We start from the raw sequence: 12,173 nt of genomic DNA, 5'->3' as shown, positions 1-12,173 counted from the left end.
AAAAAAAAAAAAAAAAGCTCAGATGTACTGGAGTGAGCATTTGATTTGGAACTGAGTTACATGGGAGAGAGGCAGGGATTCAATTTGGCTGGGAATCAAACTCTTTTGGTAATTTCCCAATAAACTGATAGTCATTAGATGACTTGTAGTCTCGATAAGTCGAAACTTTTTCCTAACATGCTGTTTATGATACTGAGTTCTTTGTCACTGGTTGAACTAACAGCAATTGTATTCGCAAATTTTCTAGCCTTTAAAATATTGTATGAAGGTTTTATGTATCTGTTATCTTTTGTTATACAAAAGTCATTTATTGGAATAACATATATAATTAGACTGACCCTAACCATTCAGGCTGGATGAGGCAACACAGTGTGAAGATTAAGTGCATGGGCTCTGTTGTGCTTCCTGTGTTTGAATCTTGGCTCTCCTTGTCTCAGTTTCCTCATCTGTAAAAGAGGATAATGATGGTAATTTTAATTCTTAAATGGGTTAATATATAAACATATATTGCAAATGTATAAATATTGCCAGGATGGTCCACTTTTTTTTTTTTTTTTTTTTTGAGGCGGAGTCTCCTCTGTCGCCCAGGCTGGAGTGCAGTGGTGCGGTCTCGGCTCATTGCAAGCTCCGCCCCCCGGGTTCACACGATTCTCCTGCCTCAGCCTCCCAAAGTGCTGGGATTACAGGTGTGAGCCACCACACCCAGTTTATAGCAAGTGACTGAACCTGCAAAATATCCTCAGGCACAACTTTACTGCCAGGTGAGTCAATGACAATATAAAAGCAAGGATATTTGCCTTTGTTGGTGTAAAGAAAATAATCAAAAGGATAAACTTGTGTTAGTTCCCAAACAATCCAGTCCATAGTATATTTGCCCTATGCGCAATGGGAGATTTATTTTTATCTCAGAAATTATGGGAGAGAAATTATAGGCTAGAACAATGCTACCTTATACATTATATTTCTTAGGTTGATTTTTTAAAGATGGGGAGAAGGTTACACTAACAATGCACTTGTCCCTGGCTGTCATTTCACATTTTTAACTACCCTCTTTTCCTGGCCCTGGCCCAAGTCTTATGCAACCTGGCTTTATATGGAAGGAACCTGAAAAAAAAAAAGAGAGAGAGATGGAGTAATACGTACATCCTGCATTACATTCTCCCTTTCCTGAACCTTATCTCAACTCTTAATATTGACCCCCTCAACCTGTTTGAACTTCTGAAGAGGATTGATGGTACTCACTTTTATATAGTTTCTCAGTATTTTGATAGCATGCCTCTTTCTCCTTTTAAAAAGCCCAACACACAGAATATAAGAAGAAAGATTTTTATCGTGTTTAGTTATGACATCTCAGATCCTCCCAGTTGAGTGCAATCTATTCTTCTATGTAGAGAGTTAATTAAACAAATTTCATTTGTTAAACAAACTTCATTTACTTTTAAATGTCTGTTGATCATTTTGGTTTAGTTTCTTGTATACTAGGTATCTAAAAATCCTTAAGTTGTATGTAGTCTTAGTTTGATTATTGTAATCACGACGATGTCATCCAGTTCCAAAGTGGGGGGGAAAGTTTGAACAAATTAAATCAGAACACATGCCCATTATTAAAAAATCAATTCTTGGTACAAGCAGTTTCTTGCCCCATTCCCAGGTCCTACTCCTCACAGGCAACCACTTTCAAGTTGTTGGTTTTTTAAAAGAATTTTTGATTTTGCAATAATTTTAGATGAACAGACGAGTTGCAAAGATACTACATAAAGTTACTCTATATCCTTCCTACTTCCCCAATGTTAAAATCTTACATAATCATATTATATTTATCAAACCTAAGAAATTGGCATTGATATAACATTAATGACTAACTGTAGATTTTATTCAGATTTTACTTTTTTTTTTTTTTGACACAAGGTCTCACTCTGTACCCCAGGCTGGAGTGCAGTGGCACGATCTCGGCTCACTGCAACCTCTGCCTCCTGGGCTGAAGAGATTCGCCTCAGGCTCCCGGAGTAGCTGGGACTGCAGGCGCGAACCCCTGGTACTTGGGAGGCTGAGGCACAAGAACCGCGTGAACCCAGAAGACGGAGGCTGCAGTGAGCCGAGATCGCGCCACCGTACTCCAGCCTGGGGTACAGAGTGAGATCCTGTGTAAAAAAAAAAAGCAGGGGAGCGGGGCAATGCGGTGGAGAATCTGATCCTTATCAAAATTTGACCCTACTGCGTTAGCGTTAAAAAAAAACTCAGACTAAGACTGTACGGCAAATTAAAGGATCCTGAGTTGAGGACGTTCTCTTGTTTAGTCAAAGGAGATGGTATCTGCTGCCTTAGTGTGCTTGACGCACAGAAAGGGCCCAACACATTGTTGTTTTATAAAGGAATGGATAAATTGACACTGGGAAGTTGGAGTGCAAAGTTAATCTTAGTCTCAACTGCTCCCTGATTTCATAGACCAGACTCCAGCCTACAATACAGAAAAAATAGATTTAGTTCTATATGAGCAGAGCAGCACAAATAATTTTCGTAAATGTAGATACCCAGGATAAAAAGCAGTGTTGATCGATTGAAAAGTCTTTCTCTACGAATTCAAGCACAATTCCTAGTTGGTTTATATCAGGAGGAAAAGAACGAAAACATTACATTTGTCAGAAGTGGGATTCGAACCCACGCCTCCAGGGGAGACTGCGACCTGAACGCAGCGCCTTAGACCGCTCGGCCATCCTGACACCCGTTACACAACATTTCCTAATTTCTCCTAATTTTATCATGTACTGATGGTGCACGCTATCAGGTCACGTTACTGTGTCTATTTAGTGGTTCAAATAAGATTCTAACTCTCTCTAGACCCTGTCGCAAAGCGGGAAAAATAAAACAGGCTCCGACAGCTCTTTCCTCTTTCCTACTTCCTCACTACCCAAACTAAACCTAAGCTTCCATTTTCCCTGGCGATTCTTCGAGCGCCCCTCTACTTCTCTAGAGGGGTCGAGCCATGTCAAGGTAGACCCTGTGCCGGCTCGTCTCCCTCGGATCCTCGGCACCAATCGCTGTTGCTGAATCCGAAAGCCGGCGGATCCAGTGCGGAGTCTCGAGCAGCTGCGGAGCTGGGACGTGAGGAGCTACGGGACGTGAGGAGAGCAGGCGTAAGAGAAGACGGCAGAGGAAAATCACCCAGCGGTGCTCAACTCCGGCTTTCTCTTTGGGATGTCAGCCGGCCCCGCCCTGAGGCTTCCAGAGCCAGTGGCTTCTGCGTTCGTAGCCCCCCGCCGTTTGTGGGCGGGGCTGAGTCATAAGAATCGGTTCTCACCAAGTGAGAGCTTAGCGTGTTTAACCTCAGGATCATAAACACAATATACTGCTGGAACGGTCGGGAAAGGCATACTCTTTGCTTATCTTATATACAGATTTCTAAAGACGTATTGTTAACGGCGTTGGTGGTATAGTGGTAAGCATAGCTGCCTTCCAAGCAGTTGACCCGGGTTCGATTCCCGGCCAACGCAACGTATTCGTTTTCCCTCTACGAAAAACTTTTCTGAGCCGGAGCTACAGCGCGCTGTGTATCCATTTTACGCCTCAACGAAACTGCAGCTATACTTCACTTTCCATACTCGCTTCCTGTCTTTCTCCTGGCCTCTTTCTAAAGCCAGGCCTTTTTTGAAGGGATTAAATTCTGATGGTTCTTTCCTCCCTTCCTTTCTTTGTGAACTTCCAACTCTTGAGGAATCTTTGAGATTATTTGAATCCTGGGATGAAGTCTTAGCTTCAGAAAGGGGCTCTTGTGTCTTGCGAGGTTCATTCGGTAGCCACGCACTATTGAGCACTTGAACTTGCCTAATTTCTCTAAGAAACTGCATTTTCAAATTTAGTTTTAATAAATAAATCAATTGAAATAAAATTAATTAATAAATGGAAATTTAAAAATGGATACTTAATAACTATTGGAGAAGGTTTCAGTGCATTTGAAACAACTTGGCTATTGAATCTACTTTTTCAATTGTAAATTTTATGAAATCTAAATACGGATTGTTTTTCCAATGAAAATTTCCCTTCCGAGTTGAAGTGTGCTGTCTTTAAGTGCAAAATACATAGCGATTTTTGAAGGCTAGGTAAGAAAAAAAATATAGCCAATTAATATTTTTATATTGATAACTATTTTTTGCATATGTTGGGTTAAAGAATAAGATTTGTTATTAAAATTATCACCTCTTTCTTTTTAATTTTTAATGTGACTATTAAAAATAACATGTAGGACTCGAATCATGTTTCTACTGTAGTGTGCCGGTCTAGAGAGTAGAAGCATAACTTTGCCAACAGTCAGCAACTTTCCATGAAAGCGTGCTGGTAGCTTAGGATACCTTTTTCTAAAAGACAATTTTCAAAACACTGTTGCAGTCGTCCTCGTTAGTATAGTGGTGAGTATCCCCGCCTGTCACGCGGGAGACCGGGGTTCGATTCCCCGACGGGGAGGTTGCGGTTTTTTTTTTTTCGTCTCTTCCAGTCAAGTAAAAAACAATTTACAAGTGCTTAAAAACCAAATTAAAATAATTAACAAATTAAAAAGAAACACAAACTCCAGTTCCAGTTAGCTACACTCCCTTTTTGATAAATTCCAGTCTTCAGTTTAAACCTAGTTAGCCCTTAAAACCTACTTTTCATATATGCTTGTGTTAATGTTTAGGCCTTGTATACTCAATGCTGTAACCCAAATTGTTTTCCTCTTGTCTAAAGGCTATCAAGCTCCAAAGGGCAATGCAATAAAACCACGCATAAGTACACCTTTCTTCCAAAAGCCCTTCAGCTTGCCCCCTCAAAAACCTTAGCTGCTGTTCCCCACACAACACCCCTTTCCAGCAAAAAATAGCCAAAAAAATCAACACCCAATCTCCCTAACAGCAGTTAGGGTCTCCATTCCTAAGGGGGAACTGAAAGGAGTTAGTTAGCTTGGTAGATAGCAAGGGAAGCGTCTCTGGAGAGCCCCCGGCCCCATGGGTCAGTGCCTCATTCCCACTTAACCAAAAAGCAGCCTGGTAAAAAGTCAAGCTTCGGGTCACCGATAAGGGAACTAGGACCGGAGATTGCGCCTGAAAACATGCGGGCGGGGGCACAAATAGGAGAGCCTCCGACTTTTTTAGATAAAAACTTGCACAAATCTCCAGCTCACTCAAATAAGGGAACAAGGCCTGAAATAGAAATGCCTTTGTCCTTTGTATAGTCAGCGGGCTCCCAGGAAAAAGTTCCTTCTCTTTTTGTAGGCATAGGCACAGTAGGCTCCAGTGGGTTCCAGTATGCACTTTCCTTTCCTTTTTTTAAACTGCAGGTCCAGCCTCTATAAACAAGTTCAGCCCCAGTTGGTCCTGGGGCGAGGTCCCGGGCCAAGTTTTCGCTTCAGCTCCTTAATAGGTCTAGAGCCAAGTAAAGCAGCCTCTACAAATCATCACTTCAGCCCCTAATTAGTTCGCGGCTGAGGACCTAAGCCAAGGTCCCGGGCCAGGCTTTCTAATTAGTTCCGGGCCAAGGTCCCAGGCCAAGCTAAATCACGCTTTCTCCAAAACAGCCGGCAAACGAAGCACATTCCTTCCCGTTTCCAGTCCATAAAACCCCCCAAAGTGGCCTCATAGTAAGCAACGCTTTCGGGCGCCCCTCTCTGCTGGCAAAAAGCTCAGATGGGCCGGGCGCGGTGGCTCAAGCCTGTAATCCCAGCACTTTGGGAGGCCGAGACGGGCGGATCACGAGGTCAGGAGTTCAAGACCATCCTGGCTAACATGGTGAAACCCCGTCTCTACTAAAAAATACAAAAAGCTAGCCGGGCGAGGTGGCGGGCGCCTGTAGTCCCAGCTACTCAGGAGGCTGAGGCAGGAGAATGGCGTAAACCCGGGAGGCGGAGCTTGCCGTGAGCTGAGATCCGGCCACTGCACTCCAGCCTGGGCAACAGAGCGAGACTCTGTCTCAAAAAAAAAAAAAAAAGCTCAGATGTACTGGAGTGAGCATTTGATTTGGAACTGAGTTACATGGGAGAGAGGCAGGGATTCAATTTGGCTGGGAATCAAACTCTTTTGGTAATTTCCCAATAAACTGATAGTCATTAGATGACTTGTAGTCTCGATAAGTCGAAACTTTTTCCTAACATGCTGTTTATGATACTGAGTTCTTTGTCACTGGTTGAACTAACAGCAATTGTATTCGCAAATTTTCTAGCCTTTAAAATATTGTATGAAGGTTTTATGTATCTGTTATCTTTTGTTATACAAAAGTCATTTATTGGAATAACATATATAATTAGACTGACCCTAACCATTCAGGCTGGATGAGGCAACACAGTGTGAAGATTAAGTGCATGGGCTCTGTTGTGCTTCCTGTGTTTGAATCTTGGCTCTCCTTGTCTCAGTTTCCTCATCTGTAAAAGAGGATAATGATGGTAATTTTAATTCTTAAATGGGTTAATATATAAACATATATTGCAAATGTATAAATATTGCCAGGATGGTCCACTTTTTTTTTTTTTTTTTTTTTGAGGCGGAGTCTCCTCTGTCGCCCAGGCTGGAGTGCAGTGGTGCGGTCTCGGCTCATTGCAAGCTCCGCCCCCCGGGTTCACACGATTCTCCTGCCTCAGCCTCCCGAGTAGCTGGGACTACAGGCGCCTGCCACCACGCCTGGCTAATTTTTTGTATTTTTACTAGAGACGGGGGTCTCACCGTGTTAGACAGGATGGTCTCGATCTCTTGACCTCGTGATCCACCCGCCTCGGCCTCCTAAAGTGCTGGGATTACAGGTGTGAGCCACTGCGCCAGGCCGATGGTCCATTGTTAATGCCTGTAGTGGGATGATGTTTGAGATTTTAAGTCTCATTCCATAAAATGGAGGTGAAATTCAACAGGGATGGGAAGAAAGGACATATGCACCTCAGCCAGGCTTTAGCTCCAAACCTACCTTATGCTCTCATCTTCCCCACAGCCTCCATCCTATAACAAGAGGACCAGCTGTGCCAGTGGAGGACACAGCATCTAGCTTATGCCATCAGTGTAACCTGTTACTGCCCACCTGCTCTCCCTGATATTCTCTGACTCTTAGTTCTAAGGTCCCACGGAGGCTGCAGTGCCCACAGGCAAGAAGAACCAAAGGGTAGTACTGACTGGTAGTGGCTAGCCACAGCTGTGTGGGGACAGATTGACATTGGGCAATCACTAAGTGGATCAGGGTTCAGGCTGCCCTGTCTTGGGAAACATATAGGGACAGATACCTATAACCAACTCCTGCCATAGGCTGGCTTCAGTTAGCCCTTCAGGTTGGGATCCACTGAGTGAATTTTTCTGGAAGTGGCCACCTAGAGTTCCCTGTGGCCAGCCGAGGTATGGGGACGGATTTTTGGGATGTCTAGGGAAAGCCAAAAGCAAAACCCAGAAGACAATTCTTTTTGTGGAGGAGTTAACAGATATAGCACTGACCAATCAGAATAGCCACTGGTTATACATTTCCCCATTATAACAGGATTCACGGCATTCCACAAATTTTGTTTTTTTAAAATTTCCAAATATATGAAGCCTTTTAAAAGTTATTTGTTGTCATTGATTTCTGAGTTAAATTCCTTAGGTTCAGAAAATGTGCTTCATATAGTACTGATTCCATGATATATGTTGAAGCTTACTGACTTTAGCCAGGTATGGTGGCTCAAGCCTGTAATCCCAGCACTTTGGCAGGCCGAGATGGGTGGATCACTTGAGGTCAGGAGTTCAAGACCAGCCTGACCAATATGGTGAACCCGTCTCTACTACAAATAAAAAATGAGTAAATAAATAAAATTAGCCAGGTGTGGTGGCATGTGCCTGTAATCCCAGCTACTCAGGAGGCTGAGGCAGGAGAATCACTTGCACCCAGGAGGTGGAGGTTGCAGTGAGCTGAGATAGTACCATCACACTCCAGCCTGGGTGACAGAGCAAGACTCCATCTCAAAAAAAAAAGAAACTTATTAGCCTCATATAAAGTCAGTTTTCATAATATCCCATGTGTGTTTGAGAAGAATGTACAACTAATAATTATTGATTACAGTTCTATATATATATCTATTAAATTGAGCTTGTTAATTGCATTCATATGCTTAATAAAAGTAAATAAGAAAAAATATGCTTAATAATTTTTTTCTCTGTTTGATATAGTAAGGGTTGAAGTATATGGAATTCTTTCACTGTGGTGATGGATTTGTTCATTTTCCCTTGTAGGCCTAATTCTTGCTTTCATATTTTAATGCCATTTTATCAGTTACATATTCATCAGTTTAATCTTTTATTATATGATGACCATCTTCATCCCTAATGATGCATTGTTCCTTAAACTTTATTTTGTCTGATATTATATAGCTATATGACAACTTTCTTTTTGTTAGAATATTCCTGGCATTCCCTTTTCCATTTAATCTTTCTGTTTCTTTATGTTTTAATGTCATTCTTCTAAACAGAATAAAATTGATCTTAAAAATTCACTTTATCTTTTAACTGGAAGGTTTTGTTCAGTTGCATTATTATGATTACTAATATAGGCCAGGTTATGGTGGCTCACACCTGTAATGCCAACACTCTGAGAGGCTGAAGCAGGTGGATCACTTGAGGTCGGGAGTTCAAGACCAGCCTGGCCAACATGATGAAACCGCGTCTCTACTAAAAATTAGGTGGGTGTGGTGGCGTGCATCTGTAGTCCCCAGGAGGCTGAGGTGGGAGAATCGCTTGAACCCAGGAGGTGGAGATTGCAGTGAGCCAAGATGCCACCACTGTACTCCAGCCTGGGTGACAAAGACTCTGTCCACCCACCCTCCAAATAAAATTGCAGATATATTTGAGCTTATTTCACCACTTCGTTTTGTGCTTTTGACCTCACTTATTCTTTTAAAATTCTTCCTTTCTACTCTCCTGCTTTTGCACTGCTGTCACATACATGTAAAATGAAGCATAGGAAATGTATGTATATTCACAATCAACTGGAAACTAATAACTTTTTATTTCTGCTGTCAATCCAATAATGGAGGTAAAGCAAAGAGTGATAGTTCCAAACCTGAACTTCACAGATGAACAAAATTTCCCCATAATGTTGGTTACTGGCCAGGCAAGGTGGCTCAAGCCTGTAATCCCAACTACTTGGGAAGCTAAGGCGGGAGGATTGCTTGAGCTCGGGAGTTGCAGGCTGCAGTGAGCTATGATTGTGCAGTTATACTCCAATCTAAGTGATAGAGCAAGACCCTGTCTCTAATGACATCAATAAAGTTGGTTACTAGTATAGGGTGGTCAACTTTTCATTTTGCCAAGTTAGGAAATTCATAAAACAAATAGCCACAAAACTATCTTCTATCATAATTTTAATTTTAGAAAAGAAAGGACATTTAAAATCAACTTATTTTGGTGAATGAAAAAGTATTACTATTGGGTTTTCCCCATTAAAGCTGATGAGCTTGGTCTTTCCTCCTTGCTTTTGATAGGGTCAAAAGAGAGACATTGGCTACTTTAACAACTTTAAGGTGGACTCCAGGAATATCACCAACAGCATGACCTTGTCTGCCAAATCCAGCAACCAGAACTGTTGTAGGAAGTCAAGGACCCGGAACAGAGGGACCGGCTGGAGCCGAGGCAGAGAAACATAAATTGTGAAGATTTTGTGGACATTTATCAGTTTCCAAAACTAATACTTTTACAATTTCTTACGCCTGTCTTTACTGCAATCTCTGAACATAAATTGTGAAGATTTCATGGACATTTATCACTTCCCCAGTCAATACTCTTATAATTTCTTATGCCTGTCTTTAATCTCTTAATCCTGTCATCTTTGTAAGCTGAAGATGTATGTCACCTCAGGACCCTGTGATGATTGTGTTAACTGTACAAATTGTAAAACGTGTGTTTGAACAACATGAAATCAATGCACCCTGAAAAAGAACAGAATAACAGCGATTTTCAGGGAACAAGGAAAGATAATCATAAGGTCTGACTGCCTATGGGGTTGGGCAGAATAGAGCCATATTTTCTCCTTACAGAGAGCCTACAGACAAACGTGTGAGTAAGAGAAATATCGCTGAATGCTTTTCCCAGCAATGAATATTAATAATTGATAGCCCTGGAGAAGGAATGCATTCCTGGGGATAGGTCTACAGATGGCCGCTCTGGGAGTGTCTGTCTTATGAGGGTGAGATAAGGACTGAAATATGCCCTGGTCTCCTGCAGTACCCTCAGGCTTACTAGGATTGGGAAATTCCAGCCTGGTTAATTCTAGTCAGACCAGTTGTCTGCTCCTGAACCCTGTTTCCTGTTAAGATGTTTATCAAGACAATGCATGCACAAAGGGACACAGGCCCTCATCAGTAGTTCTAATTTTGCCTTGCCTTGTCTTGTGATCTTTTATTGCCCTTTGAAGCATGTGATCTTTGTGACTTACTCCCTGTTCATACACCCCCTCAGCTTTTATAATCCCTAATAAAAACTTGCTGGTTTTGTGACTCAGGTGGGCATCATGGAACCTGCCAATATGTGATGTCACCCCTGGCGGCCCAGCTGTAAAATTCTTCTCTTTGTACTCTTTCTCTTTATTTCTTAGACTGGCCGACACTTAGGGAAAATAGAAAAGAACCTACATTGAAATATTGGGGGCTGGTTCCCCCGATACAGAACTTCATCATTTTTTTCAATAAAATTCAATTAACCATCATCAGGTACAAAAGCTGTGATTTTCTCACTATTCTCTCATCTGCCTCACAGCCTCCATCCTGTAACAAGAGGACAAGCTGTGCCAGTGGAGACCACAGCATCTAGCTTATGCTGGATGATCAGGTTGGCTCTGGCACACTTCTCAGTGGCAGAGTTGGGCTATTTGGCTCCAATCCCTACTTTTTCCAGCCCAATTCCCTTTATATGGGAAGCACCTCCAAAAGGGCTGGTCTTCAGGACTGTGCCCAAATGGGCTTTGTTGTACTGTTTACCATGCCACTTCTGATCCTGTTGGTGACTATGGAGCTTTCTGGTGGTAGACAGTCCAGAACACTTGCCCATATTGCCGGCTCCACAGGTCTGAGCAAAAGAGCAAAAACAAAAATTTAAGGTATAAAAGAAATGACTCAAAAACAAACAAACAAACAAACAAAGAAATGACTCTAGGCCTGGCGCCATGGCTCACGCCTGTAATCAGCATTTTGGGAGGCTGAGGCGGGAGGATCACCTGAGGTCAGGAGTTTGAGACCAGCCTAGCCAACATAGTGAAAGCCCATCTCTACTAAAAACACAAAAATTAGCTGGGCACGGTGGCCCATGCCTGTAATCCCAGCTACTCAGGAGGCTGAGGCAGGAGAATTGCTTGAACGCGGGAGGTGGATGTTGCAGTGAGCCGAGATTGCGTCACTGCACTCCAGCCTGGGCGACAGACTGAGACTCCATCTCAAAAAAACAAATTAATTAAAAATAAATAAATAAAAATAAATGGGCCGGGCGCAGTGGCCCAAACCTGTAATCCCAGCACTTTGGGAGGCCGAGACAGGCGGATCACGAGGTCAGGAGATCGAGACCATCCTGGCTAACACGGTGAAACCTCGTCTCTACTAAAAAATACAAAAAAACTAGCCGGGCGAGGTGGTGGGCGCCTGTAGTCCCAGCTACTCCGGAGGCTGAGGCAGGAGAATAGCATGAACCCGGGAGGCGGAGCTTGCAGTGAGCTGAGATCCGGCCACTGCACTCCAGCCTGGGCGACAGAGCGAGACTCCATCTCAAAAAAATAAAAAAAATAAAAAAAATAAAAAAATAAAAATAAATGACTCTAGTTTAAAGGTCATTTGGCAAATTTATTTATTTACCTATTTATTATACATACGATACACATATATGTATTTTACATAAGATATAAAATATATGTACACATAAACATATATGCATATATAATTTCTGCATATGCATATCTATGTTTGTGTGTCTTCTCATTTCACTGAACATCATTTAAAACTTCCACCTGCACCTAAACTGGAGCCCACTGATGACAGAGGATGGCAGAGCAGAAAGAAAGGAGCTTCTGTGTGGAGGCTGTGGAGAGGCCCTGGGTCTTGGGCAATATAGAAAATGGCTTTTGTCAGCCGGGCGCAGTGGCTCAAGCCTGTAATCCCAGCACTGTGGGAGGCCGAGACGGGCGGATCACGAGGTCAGGAGATCGAGACCATCCTGGCTAAC

At 42.6% G+C, this 12,173-nt stretch overlaps 3 non-coding genes across 3 annotated transcripts; 2 read left to right on the top strand and 1 right to left on the bottom strand.

Moving 5' to 3' along the window:
• Positions 1 to 2,637: 2,637 nt before the first annotated feature.
• Positions 2,638 to 2,720, bottom strand: TRNAL-CAG. The gene has a single exon. It is a non-coding gene; the product is annotated as a tRNA-Leu (tRNA).
• A 699-nt stretch (positions 2,721 to 3,419) lies between these two features.
• TRNAG-UCC lies at positions 3,420 to 3,491 on the top strand. The gene has a single exon. It is a non-coding gene; the product is annotated as a tRNA-Gly (tRNA).
• An 895-nt stretch (positions 3,492 to 4,386) lies between these two features.
• On the top strand, positions 4,387 to 4,458 carry TRNAD-GUC. The gene has a single exon. It is a non-coding gene; the product is annotated as a tRNA-Asp (tRNA).
• The last annotated feature ends 7,715 nt before the right edge of the window (positions 4,459 to 12,173 follow it).

This window comes from Colobus angolensis, unplaced genomic scaffold (assembly GCF_000951035.1).
Source record: "Colobus angolensis palliatus isolate OR3802 unplaced genomic scaffold, Cang.pa_1.0 Scaffold354, whole genome shotgun sequence".
In the NCBI taxonomy this organism is placed as follows: Eukaryota; Metazoa; Chordata; class Mammalia; order Primates; family Cercopithecidae; genus Colobus; species Colobus angolensis.
Note: the sequence above shows the minus strand (reverse complement) of the source record. Positions and strands in the feature narration are given on the sequence as shown.